The sequence below is a fragment of the Pan troglodytes genome, chromosome 1 (genome assembly GCF_028858775.2).
Source record: "Pan troglodytes isolate AG18354 chromosome 1, NHGRI_mPanTro3-v2.0_pri, whole genome shotgun sequence".
NCBI lineage: Eukaryota > Metazoa > Chordata > Mammalia > Primates > Hominidae > Pan > Pan troglodytes.
This window is the reverse complement of record NC_072398.2, coordinates 152,698,719-152,712,765: the sequence shown is the minus strand read 5'-3', so window position 1 is coordinate 152,712,765 and position 14,047 is coordinate 152,698,719.

Below are 14,047 nucleotides of genomic sequence, written 5' to 3'. Positions count from 1 at the left end.
TGACTCCCTCCCCCACATATTGTGTTTTTCATCTCTAGAAGTCTCATTTGGATCTTTAAAAAATGCTCTCATTTTTATCTACCTCATGTTCACGTTTTCCTCTCCCTCTTGAATATATACATCATAGCTTTAATAGCTAGTAGTTTAATAGTTATTTTTAGTTTTTTTCTACTAATTTCATCATTTTATAATTTCTAAATTAGTTTCTATTGTTTGATTCTTCTCTTGGTTGTTGATCATACATTACTGGGAGTTTTTGATTGGGTGCCAGACTTTTATTTTATGTTGTTGCATGCTAGATTTTTGTCATATTCCTTTAAATGTTTTTGGGCTTTGCTCTAGTGCGCAGTTAAGTTACATGAAATCAGTTTGATCCTTCTGAGGCTTGCTTTTAAGTTTTATTGGGCAAATTGAGTGCAATATTTAGTCTAGGGCTAATTTGGCGATACCCTTCTGAGGACTCTACCCAAAGCCCTGGGTATTGGGACATCTTTCCATTCTGACTGGTGGGAAAACAAAACATTCCTAGCCTTGTGTAAGGTCAGGAAATTGTTTGGTTTACTAATTTTTTGCTTGGCCTGGGGCATTTTTCTCTTAGCCATGACTAGATAGTCATAGTGCAGCGGTCAAGATTGGAGGGGACCCCTCTACATGCTCTCCGTGCAGCTCCCTCCTCTTTAGTATTCTTTCCCACACATTCTAGCTTCCTTGGCTTCCCTATACTGTGAACTCTGTCTCTTCAACCCAGCAATACCGTCAGTCTCTGTTAGGGTCACACCATCTCTGCTGCAGCATGGGAATTCATCTAGGCAGTAAGTAGAATTCACCCCATTTGTTTCCATTTTTGCAGGGGTCAAGTCTCATGCTGCCTGTTGTTCAATGTCTGAAAACCACTGTTTTTTTCATATGTTTTGTTTGGTCTTCTAGTTGTTTAAGGTGGGGCTGTAAACCAGTCTTTCTTAATCCATTTTGGCTGGAAGTGAAGGTTCCCCACACGTTGATTTCTGATTGAGGGCTGTAAATAATATGTTTCTCCACAAGTATTCTTAGAATTTATTGTTTCTTAAACATATAAACTCTATGCCATGAAAATAACTTGTTTTCTACCTCTTTCCAGATCTAAACCTCCCACAGTGGAATATTTTTCTCCTTATTATAAGTGATTTTTTTTTAAATGAGGTAGTTTTCAGGAAGATCTGCAGGAAAGTAGATTAAAAGAGTAAGAATTCAGTTATGTTAACCCTTGGCTTCTTGAAAGAAATATCTCTAACTAGTTTTCACTGCAGAGTAGTTTTTTCCTGCAAGATCTACATTGGTCATAAAATGAGTTGATGAACAAATGCAGGCCTTTCATATGTCACTTAGTTTATCCTGATATTGCCCTCCCATGTTATTGTAATCTATTAAACACAGACAACTCATCTAGCCAAATGTGGAATCATTTTCATTTTATGTGTTCACTGACTATGAAAGTACTGAAACACACTGTATATTACAAACCAGCAGCTTTCTAATCACCATTGTACCACTGTCAGTGTTATTTGTACAAGTGATTCTGCTTCTGGTTAACTTTAGGGTAAGAAACAACAGAATGAGAGATTTTAAAGCAGTAATCTCTGTCCAACTGCAAACACTGCAGATGTGTGTTTTGAAACTGGAATAAACATCTCTAAAGTTTGAAATCTAAAGAATTATCCATGTAAAACTTAAAAAAAATCTAACCATTTTAGAAACATATTTAATGGAATTCAAACCTTCTGCTCTGGCTATTTTTATACAGAAATTTCAGAGTAAAAAATTTACTAATAATATAGTTTTGAAAAAATCTAAGGCAAGAAAGAGATTGGAATTTCACTGAGGAATCATGACAAAGAAATCTTATATTGTCCAGACACAAAACCGTCCTTCATTTATTTGTCAAATGCGTATTGAGGGTCCACTATGTGTTAGGCACAGTGGTAAGACTGGGAAACCAAAACCAACCAACCAACCAATCAACCAACCAACGAACCAACCAACCAACCAACCAACCAACCAACCAACCAACCTTACTTTCTCAAAGAGAAGTGACTGTTTTTAATTTTATTGTATTTTGAGGTATTTATTTAATGCTAAACAGTATACCTTATTTTTTCCTTGATTTATAGAACCATGTGGGTGCTACAGTTGGAATGTCACCTCCAAAAATCATGCTGAAATTTAGTTGCCAGTGTAATAGTATTGAGAGGTGGAGTCTTTAAGAGGTGATGAGATTATGAGGATTCTGCTCTCATGAATGGTTTAATGCCATTGCTGGGAGAATGGGTTATTTATTTTGGGAGTGGTCTTGATAAAAGGCTGAAGTTTGGCCCCATTTCTTTCTCTCCGTCTCCTGTGTTCTCTTGCCATGAGATGACTTCCTTCATGAGATCATGCAGCATAAGGCCTTTGCCAGGTGGCCTTGCTATTGGCACCATGCTTTTGCACTTCCCAGCCTCTAGAACCATGAGCCAAATAAACTTCTATTCTTTATAAATTACCCAGTCTATCGTATTCTGTTATAGCAAAAGAAAATGGACTAAGACAGTGGGACAGAGGGTAATTTATCATATGACAAATATTGATCTTCAAGGTTCTGTTTTCATCTACCACTACCATACTAAACTTGACTCCTTTTTGACTCCCTAAAAAGACAATTTTTTTTTCCATTAGCCATGCTTGTTAAAAATTTAGGGCTACTTTTAGGGTTCAAATAAAAGATGGATTATATAACAACTTTTTTTTTTTTAAGATACTAGGTTTCCTTGCCTATTGTTTGGCATGGTTCTGCTGGGAAATACGGTTTCTCTACTGGTCTTAGCTTTCTTGTATCCTGATATCATCTCTGATCACCCAGTTTTGACCTACAATCCGTTTTTCCAACTTTTTGTCTGCTTTTCCAGTTTGAGCCCTGGCTCAGTTAAATTCTTTTGGCTCTTGGATCTCCTGCATCACTTCCCAGTCAATGATTTCCTCACTCCTGGCACAGAATTTTCCTTGGATGACTGTTCTGTTAGTGTGAATCATTCCCCCACCCCAGCCACCACCAGTCTTTGGCACAACCATGCGGAAATGTAGCTGTATGCCTGGAGGGATATACAGCCAGACCAGGTAAATGCCTATAGCCTCTTTCTTCCAAAAGGAGTTTGGTACTTACTTTTATATTGTTCATGCTCTTATTTTGCAATACTACTTATAAAAAGCTTTGGGTTATGTATCTATTAGATTTATCCAAGGCCTCACAACTAGGCTCTGAAGAGTGCAGAACGGAACGTCAATTCATTATCCACAATATCATAGTTTATTTTGGTCAGTTTAGCTCTACCACTTTCAAGCCATCAGATGCCATTCAAAAGTCAATCTTACTTTGAATTCATTATTTTAACATTACATCTGTTTAAGTATTTGATTAGTTAGAACAGTGAAAATATTCACCAGTATAGATATCTTACTCGTTTTTTAAGACCTCCTAACTAATAAAATCAATCTGGAGAATTAAATCATCAAGGACCTCATGAGGATAAATTTGCAGTGACTAGTGATTATTAACACTAGTCACCTGGGACAGGTGATTGACTTTAGTTATCTAAGTAAAGAATGTGGGACAGAGAATGACAGACATAGGCACATATCACTTGCCATGAATAACAAAGATTTGATCCCTGACCTTCTAGAGTGAAATGACTCTGTTGTAATCATAGGTTTTATCTTAAAAATGTATTTCAGCCTTATGTAACACTCTGAAATATATACATGTTAGTGTCAAATATGTCTTAAATTATTTACAATTTAGTACAATTATCACTCCATGAAAATGCTGCACATTTATCCTTTGATTTTTTTTTTTGTAACCCTGGCATATCATCAAGTATCCCCATGAAAATTAGAATCCCAGTTTAAGAAGCTTTGGCAAGCACTTGAGAACACTGATTATGAAATTAGCCTGACCTAAAAGGGCATTCTACATAATCTCTTTACATTTTAGTTTCTTTTTGTATAAAATGGAGATTCTGGTGAATGAAAATGAGATCATATATATCAAGCACATTAAGAACCTGTTACAATATACCACTCAATTCATGAATGGAGATTACATGAACTTCTTGAAGTTAGGAAACATGTTTAGCTTCTTCCTCCTTGTGTTTTTGGCACAATGCCCAGTACCCAGGGGGTACACAATAGTTATTAAATAAATAAAGCAAGAACTCATGATTTAGTTATGCCAAGATAGTTTATTTTATTTTAATGTAAATTTAGAAAGAAGCTAAAAATAATGCCTGGAATACACTAGTTCTTTATAGATATTTCCTAGTTGCCTGATTTGATGAAAAACTTCACTTGGTGCTCATCCTCAGAAAGTGAGCACTGAACAGAATGTGAACTGTTTAAATCCAAGATTAATTGTACATCAACCTGGTGGTACTTGTACTCTGCTGTCTACTGTGAGAAATGCCTAAGTAGGTAATGCAGAAAATCCATAAAACATGTACAGGTGAGTGAGTGAAGACTCTTATAACCACCACTCAGGTCAAGAAATAGAACTTTGACAGCACCTCAGAAGTCCCTCTGTGTGTCACATCACAATCACAGCTTCCTTTCCTCTCCCAAAGTAACCATTGACTTTTATAGTAATCATTTCATTACGTTTCTTTATGGTTCTTTCTTCTAAGGTGCATTGCTATATAAAATAGTTTAGTCTTGCCAAATAAAAAAAATTGATGTGTTTTTTAGTCCCTGTCATTCCTATCTTTCCCTCACAAATGATTTTTTGAAGAACTGGAGCTGTTTTGTTTGACCTCTACAGTTTCCCACCATTTGGAGTTTACTGATTGCACACTAATGGTACAGTTCAGCTTGTTCCTTTTTTGCCTATATTTCCTGCAAATTGGCAGCTGGATACAGAGAAATGATCAAACTGAGATCCTAATACTTTGGCAAGACTATAGGTGGTCGTGGTTTATTTTTATTTTTATCAGGAGCTGCATCATGTCTACTTTTGATTTTCTTTGATGTTAGCAGCTGTTGATGCCTTAGTTTATGAATTCAGATGGAGATATTCTATAATTTCATTTTCATCTCATAACTGGAATAATTTCATAAAAAAATCCTTCCCCTCCTCAACCATTTGGTTGCTCAGTATTTCAATTTATATAAGAAAGGCTCTCTTATCAAGGCTTCCTCCCCCTTCCCCCCTTTAGTCATTATTCAAGAAAATAAATTGGTTCACTATCATCTTATAAATTTAAAAAATACTATTATGGACTCATGGATTTGGACATATTTTATAAGTTTGAACCCACTGCAATTCCTTTTTTTGTTGAACCTGAAACTATCCCATCTTTGACCAGTAGTATCCTCTTCAAGGTGGCCCTTGATTCATGTTGATAGCTAACTGTCTGATATGTCAAGATAGTCCACATGCTTCTTATACATTTCTTGCCCCAGACTTGAAATGAGCAATTTCTTCAAGAAAATCTGGCTTATTTTAATGGGAACTAATTGCACTAATGGAGATTTTGCTACTGTGTTGATCATTTTCTAGGATTCTTCAGTGTACATTTAGGACATACATATACAATGGATGTGTGTGTGCATGTTTGTTTATATACATATACAGATACATATTTTTAATGGAAATAAAATTTCTCATAGGGATGTTTCAAGTTTAGTGCTTGTTTTCTGTACACAAGTATTTTGCATATGGCAGAGTAGAGAAGCTGGTTAATAATATGCTAGCTGACTCTGGAACCACTTGATTAAATAATGAATCCCCAGGCTTTCAAATGCTTGATATAACAATGTAAAATTACCTCTAATATGTACATAATTCTATTAACAGGTATCATTTCTACACATTTGAAACTTCCAAATGTTTAAGTAGAAAATGTAGAAAGGGTACAAGGATATTTATAGTAGGCTATGCTTCAGTTTTGCAATTCAAATGAACATATATTCTTATAATAGTATTATATATGATACAGCACTCAATAAGTAGTAATTATATAATCTCTCTGGGTGCTTGTTCATCATTTTATCCCCAGTGCCCAGTATAGTGGGCTTAGCAGACACATAGTAGGTGCCAAACTAACATTTGTGAGATGAATAAGTATTAATGCTGTAATATACCAATGAATGAATTGGTTGAATTATTGTACTTCCTTGGCCCCATCTTTAAAACATAATTTGCATGCACTACCACTAATTTTACACACTTTGTTGAGTCTGTCTGACCCATGATAGCAAGTCAATTAAGAGCGTTAAAAACTTAAGGAGGGCCTTAGCCTAAAAAACAATATTAAGAGGTTTTTAATATTTTCATCAGTGTCTGTAAATTTCCCAATTGCAGTCCATCTGTGACTTGTACCTTGTATTTTTTCATTGAATCATAAAGGTTAATTTGGTAAAAGAGGTGATATCAATGTGTTATAAGACTAAAAATAACTAAAAACTAAAAAACAACATTGATGAATAAAATTTAATCATTATGAAGTTAGAACCGAAATTGCTAACATAAAATTTTCATTAAGTAACTGTTAATTAACTCCTAAAAGGGTAGTTATTCTGCAAAATCATGTAAAAGTAGACAATTAGTCACCAGGAAGTTTTTCAGAAATTATTTTATTCTGCTGCTTTCTCAGATAGGATAGAATTTGTTTTTAGCTTTGTGACTAAATTATTAATTTTTTTTTTTGAAGCAGAGTCACTCTGTTGCCCAGGCTGGAGTGCAGTGGCGTGATCTCAGCTCACTGCAAACTCCACCTCCAGGGTTCAAGTGATTTTCCTGCCTCAGCCTCCCCAGTAGCTGGGATTACAGATACCTGCTACCACGCCCAGATAATTTTTGTATTTTTAGTAGAGACGGGGTTTCACCATGCTGGCCAGGCTGGTCTCCAGCTCCTGACCTCAAGTGATCTGCCCTCTTGGCCTCCTGAAGTGGGAGGATTACAGGCGTAAGCTACCACGCCTGGCCGTAAATTATTAAATTTAAATGTGAGTTAATCATCTTCTTTATCTCCTTTGGGTAGGAGGATATTTCTTTGTTTTTACCTGAAATTGCAGATATTCTGGTACTTTTATATTGGGAAGCCACAAAATGACACACTTTCAGATTTTATAAAACAGAAAAAGATTAATAAAAGGGTAAAAATGGTAGACTTTACTGTGTGTAATGATTGAAGGGAGAAAGGTAACTTAACTTTTTTTATTTATCTTTCCATTCACCATGCATAAAGATCGAAGGGAAAATGGTAATAGCTTTTTCCTTTATCTTTGCATTTAAGTACTGTCCAGAATGAGCTTGCATGACAATGGGCCAGATGTCTGTTGTTTTGCCATTTAATCAGCAGTACAGGTACTTTTCTGCAGAGCCTAGGAATCCAAAATTTAATTACCTGCCACTGGAGTCCTATGTTTGCTTGGGAATTGCTTACGTTTATGTATCTTAAATTACCTTTGCATTTGGTAAGGTCATCTCAACAACTGAAATACCAAAGTGTTTTCTGGAGTCTCAGGTAAATCCAGTGTAGACTATGCCTGGCCAGCAATGTGTTTTATCTGAGCTGTACAGTGTTGGGAAAAATTGAATTATTTGCCGATGTTAAAAATTATGTGTGTGTTTTCTAACCTCAAGTGTGTGTTTCTGGCATCTCTTAAAACAGCAGGCTATTTGACAGTAATGGACCCGCATTTTTGGGTCACAATTATTGACAGGAGGTGAATCCTGGAATTACTCCAGACTCTGCCTCTTCATATGATCTTCACACTGAGACTGAGCGTGGGTCACCATTTACTAAGAAGTGAAACATTTCTTGTATCCTGGTCTATAGCAACAGTGGCACAATAAAAGATAGACCAAGAAGGCTACACGGGTAAGAAAAATGGGAGAGAGCAAGATGGAATATTTTGTATGTATGCATGTAAGAGAAAAATATTCCATGCCTTTAATATTGAAAGCACATCTGTTTTGAAAGACTACAACTCAAGAAAGTCATTAGGAAACAAACCATCCTAGGGCTATGACTGATATAAGATAATTCATAAAAAAGAAAAACCTGATGCTTGGATAAAGAAACTAAAATTTCAGTAGGGCTTGCTTTGGAATGTAGGTGCAGATGCTGTAAAATGTAATTATGGGTTAACTGAAAAAATTGACCAAGCATCAAAATATTTGCAGATGGTGAATTTATAAGATTAACTACTGAGTGCAGCAGAAATGGTCTTAACAGAGGCAAGCACTTACAGAGAGAAGCCTCTTTAGAAATACCATTTCTTGGTTTGTGGAAGGTATGCATAGGAGCATTTATGGAGTCCTTTTTAATTGTAGCTGAAGAGAACACAGATATAAATAATACCACACAATATTCTATATTATCTTGGTATTGATAAAAATTTAGATGTGACTGAAGAACTTTCAGACATAGTGCCCATGACAAGCGTATCATCAAAAAATGATGTATTTTTATATGTTGAGAATTCTCTTCCGAAGTTTAATATAGAATGATCAAAATTTGTTAAGTGAAGGGACTCCTCTAATGGATGACATTAGTTTATATTTATTTCAGTATTATAACATTTAAATTAAGGTGGCAACATTTTGCAAGAATGTGAGACTTAAGTGCACTCATTTTATAGCATTCATTGGGAATTGCTTTGCTTTGAAAGTTCAATATGGCATATGCCATGGAATCAATGTACTTTTAAGGCATGTAACATGGATAGTTCAGTCACAGTGACTTGGGTGACTGTGGGTGGTCTGCTGGAAGTTAGATGCTTTAGTTGTGAAATGGCACTGAAAAGATTTGTTTTGTATTTTTGAAAGAAATTACTGTTCATGTAATCTGATGAAAAATCCTGTTATGGCTCACAAACAGAGAGTAGATTAACAACTTGACATTTCTGGTTGTCATTATAACTTTTAATAGCCTATATGTTATAATAAATTTGACTAAAATTATGTTAGACTTTTGTTATCCCAGGCCTAAGAGCTCATTGACACTTGTTTCATTTCAACATGGTAATTGAACAAGAAGCTGTTTGGAATTGGCAGAAGTCAGATGAATGACCAATCTTACATGCCCATTCTTCCCCTCTTGAGCTATTATTTATATTCAAATTCAGTACACACTGTTTCTCTCTGTAGATACCTAGGTACTTACTAGATTCTAGTTAGTAAACTGCACATGTTCAATAACTTTGAGGACATTTAGTGAAAATGAAGGAAAAGATAAGGAGGTTCCAAGATGGCCAAATAGGAACAGCTCCAGTCTGCAGCTCCCAGCATGAGCAACACAGAAGACGGGTGATTTCTGCATTTCCAACTGAGGTACCAGGTTCATCTCACTGGGACTTGTCAGACAGTGGGTGCAGCCCATGGAGCAGGGTGGGGCATCACCTCACCTGGGAAGCGCAGGAGGTTGGGGAATTCCCTGTCCTAGCAAAGGTAAGCCATGACAGACGGTACCTGGAAAATCTGGACACTCCCACCCTAATATTGCGCTTTAAAAATGGCCTAAGCAAATGGCACACCTGGAGATTATATCCCACGCCTGGCTAGGAGGGTCCTACACCCATGGAGCCTCACTCACTGCTAGCACAGCAGTCTGAGATCAAACTGCAAGGCGGCAGCGAGGCCGGGGGAGGGGTGTCTGCCATTGCTGAGGCTTGAGTAGGTAAACAAAGCTGCCTGGAAGCTCCAACTGGGTGGAGCCCACCACAGCTCAAGGAAGCCTGCCTGCCTCTGTAGACTCCACCTCTGGGAGCAGGGCATAGCTGAACAAAAGGCAGCAGAAACTGCTACAGACTTAAACGTCCCTGTCCGACAGCTTTGAAGAGAGTAGTGGTTCTCCCAGCACGGAGTTTGAGATCTGAGAATGGATAGACTGCCTCTTCAAGTGGGTCCCCGACCCCCGAGTAGCCTAACTGGGAGACACCTCCCAGTAGGGGCCGACTGACACCTCATACGGCCGGGTGCCCCTCTGAGATGAAGCTTCCAGAGGAAGGATCAGGCAGCAAAATTTGCCGTTCTGCAATATTTGCTGTTCTACAGCCTCTGCTGGTGATACCCAGGCAAACGGGTTCTGGAGTGGACCTCCAGCAAACTCCAACAGACCTGCAGCTGAGGGTCCTGACTGTTAGAACGAAAACTAACAAACAGAAAGGGCATCCACACCAAAACCCCATCTGTACGTCACCATCATCAAAGACCAAAGGTAGATAAAACCACAAAGATGGGGAGAAACCAGAGCAGAAAAGCTGAAAATTCTAAGAATCAGAGCACCTCTTCTTCTCCAAAGGAACGCAGCTCCTCGCCAGCAATGGAGCAAAGCTGGATGGAGAATGACTTTGACGAGTTGAGAGGAGAAGGCTTCAGACGATCAGTAATAACAAACTTCTCCAAGCTAAAGGAGGATGTTCGAACCCATCACAAAGAAGCTAAAAACCTTGAAAAAAGATTAGACAAATGGCTAACTAGAATAAACAGTGTAGAGAAGACCTTAAATGACCTGATGGAGCTGAAAGCCATGGCACGAGAACTATGTGATGCACGCACAAGCTTCAGTAGCCGATTTGATCAAGTGGAAGAAAGGGTATCAATGATTGAAGATCAAATGAATGAAATGAAGTGAGAAGAGAAGTTTAGAGAAAAAAGAGTAAAAAGAAATGAACAAAGCCTCCAAAAAATATGGGACTATGTGAAAAGACCAAATCTACATCTGATTGGTGTACCTGAAAGTGATGAGGAGAATGGAACCAAGTTGGAAAACACTCTTTAAGGATATTATCCAGGAGAACTTCCCCAACCTAGCGAGGCAGGCCAACATTCAAATTCAGGAAATACAGAGAACACCACAAAGATACTCCTTGAGAAGGGCAACACCAAGGCACATAATTGTCAGATTCACCAAAGTTGAAATGAAGGAAAAAATGTTAAGGACAGCCAGAGAGAAAGGTCGGGTTACCCACAAAGGGAAGCCCATCAGACTAACAGCAGATCCCTCGGCAGAAACTCTACAAGCTAAAAGAGAGTGGGGGCCAATATTCAACATTCTTAAAGAAAAGAATTTTCAACCAGAATTTCATATCCAGCCAAACTAAGCTTCATAAGTGAAGGAGAAATCATATCCTTTACAGACAAACAAATGCTGAGAGATTTTGTCACTGCCAGGCCTGCCTTCCAAGAGCTCCTGAAGGAAGCACTAAACATGGAAAGGAACAACTGGTACCAGCCATTGCAAAAACATGCCAAATTGTAAAGACCATCAATGCTAGGAAGAAATTGCATCAACTTATGAGCAAAATAACCAGCTAACATCATAATGACAGGATCAAATTCACACATAACAATATTAACCTTAAATGTAAATGGGCTAAATGCTCCAATTAAAAGACACAGACTGCCAAATTGGATAAAGAGTTCAAGACCCATCAGTGTGCTGTATTCAGGAGACCCATCTCACATGCAGAGACACACATAGGCTCAAAATAAAGGGATAGAGGAAGATCTACCAAGCAAATGGAAAGCAAAAAAAAAAGCAGGAGTTGCAATCCTAGTCTCTGATAAAAACCGATTTTAAACCAACAAAGATCAAAAGAGACAAAGAAGGCCATTACATAATGGTAAAGGGATCAATTCAATGAGAAGAGCTAACTATCCTAAATATATATGCACCCAATACAGGAGCACCCAGATTCATAAAGCAAGTCCTTAGAGACCTACAAAGAGACTCAGACTCCCACACAATAATAATGGGAGACTTTAACACCCCACTGTCAACATTAGACAGATCAACGAGACAGAAAGTTAACAAAGATATCCAGGAATTGAACTCAGCTCTGCACCAAGCAGATCTAATAGACATCTACAGAACTCTCCACCCCAAATCAACAGAATATACATTGTTCTCAGCACCACATCACACTTATTCCAAAATTGACCACATAGTTCGAAGCAAAGCACTCCTCAGCAAATGTAAAAGAACAGAAATTAGAACAAACTGTCCCTCAGGCCACAGTGTAATCAAACTAGAATTCAGGATTAAGAAACTCACTCAAAACCTCTCAACTACATGGAAACTGAAAAACCTGCTCCTGAATGACTACTGGGTACATAATGAAATGAAGGCAGTGATAAAGATGTTCTTTGAAACCAATGAGAACAAAGACACAACATACCAGAATCTCTGGGGCACACTTACAGCAGTGTGTAGAGGGAAATTTACAGCACTAAATGCCCACAAGAGAAAGCAGGAAAGATCTAAAATGGACACCCTAACATCACAATTAAAAGAACTAGAGAAGCAAGAGCAAACACATTCAAAAGCTAGCAGAAGGCAAGAAATAACTAAGATCAGAGCAGAACTGAAGGAGATGGAGACACAAAAAGCCCTTCAAAAAATCAATGAATCCAGGAGCTGGTTTTTTGAAAAGATCAACAAAATTGATAGACTGCTAGCAAGACTAATAAAGAAGAAAAGAGAGAAGAATCAAATAGACACAATAAAAAATGATAAAGGGGATATCACCACCAATTCCACAGAAATACAAACTACCATCAGAGAATACTATAAACACCTCTACACAAATAAACTAGAAAATCTAGAAGAAATGGATAAATTCCTGGACACACACACCCTCCCAACACTAAACCAGGAAGATGTTGAATCCCTGTATAGACCAATAACAGGTTCTGAAATTGAGGCAATAATTAATAGCCTACCAACCAAAAAAAGCCCAGGACCAGACGGATTCACAGCCGAATTCTACCAGAGGTACAAAGAGGGGCTGGTACCGTTCCTTCTGAAACTATTGCAAACAATAGAAAAAGAGAGAATTCTCCTAATTCCTTTTATGAGGCCAGCATCATCCTGATACCAAAGCCTGGCAGAGGCACAACAAAAAAAGAGAATCTTAGACCAATATCCCTGATGAATATTGATGCAAAAATCCTCAATAAAATACTGGCAAACCAAATCCAGCAGCACATCAAAAAGCTTATCCACCAAGATCAAGTTGGCTTCATCCCTGGGATGCAAGGCTGGTTCAACATATACAAACCAATAAACGTAATCCATCATATAAACAGAACCAAAGACAAAATAGATGCAGAAAAGGCCTTTGACAAAATTCAACAGCCCTTCATGCTAAAAACTCTCAATAAACTAGGTATTGATGGGAGGTATCTCAAAATAATAAGAGCTATTTATGACAAACCCACAGACAATGTCATACTGAATGGGCAAAAACTGGAAGCATTCCCTTTGAAAACTGGCACAAGACAGGGATGCCCTCTCTCACCACTCCTACTCAACATAGTATTGGAAGTTCTGGCCAGGGAAATCAGGCAAGAGAAAGAAATAAAGGATATTCAATTAGGAAAAGAGGAAGTCAAATTGTCCCTGTTTGCAGATGACATGATTGTATATCTAGAAAACCCCATCGTCTCAGCCCAAAATCTCCTTAAGCTGATAAGCAACTTCGGCAAAGTCTCAGGATACAAAATCAATGTGCCAAAATCACAAGCATTCCTATACACCAATGGCAGACATACAGAGAGCCAAATCATGAGTGAACTCCCATTCACTATTGCTTCAAAGAGAATAAAATACCTAGGAATACAACTTACAAGGGATATGAAGGACCTCTTCAAGGAGAACTATGAACCACTGCTCAATGAAATGAAAGAGGACACAAACAAATGGAAGAACATTCCATGCTCATGAATAGGAAGAATCAATATTGTGAAAATGGCCATACTGCCCAAGGTAATTTATAGATTCAATGCCATCCCCATCAAGCTACCAATGACTTTCTTCACAGAATTGGAAAAAACTACTTTAAAGTTCATATGAAACCAAAAAAGAGACCACATTGCCAAGATAATCCTAAGCCAAAAGAACAAAGCTGGAGACATCATGCTACCTGACTTCAAACTCTACTACAAGGCTACAGTAACCAAAACAGCATAGTACTGGTAGCAAAACAGAGATATAGACCAATGGAACAGAATACAGCTCTTGGAAATAATACCACA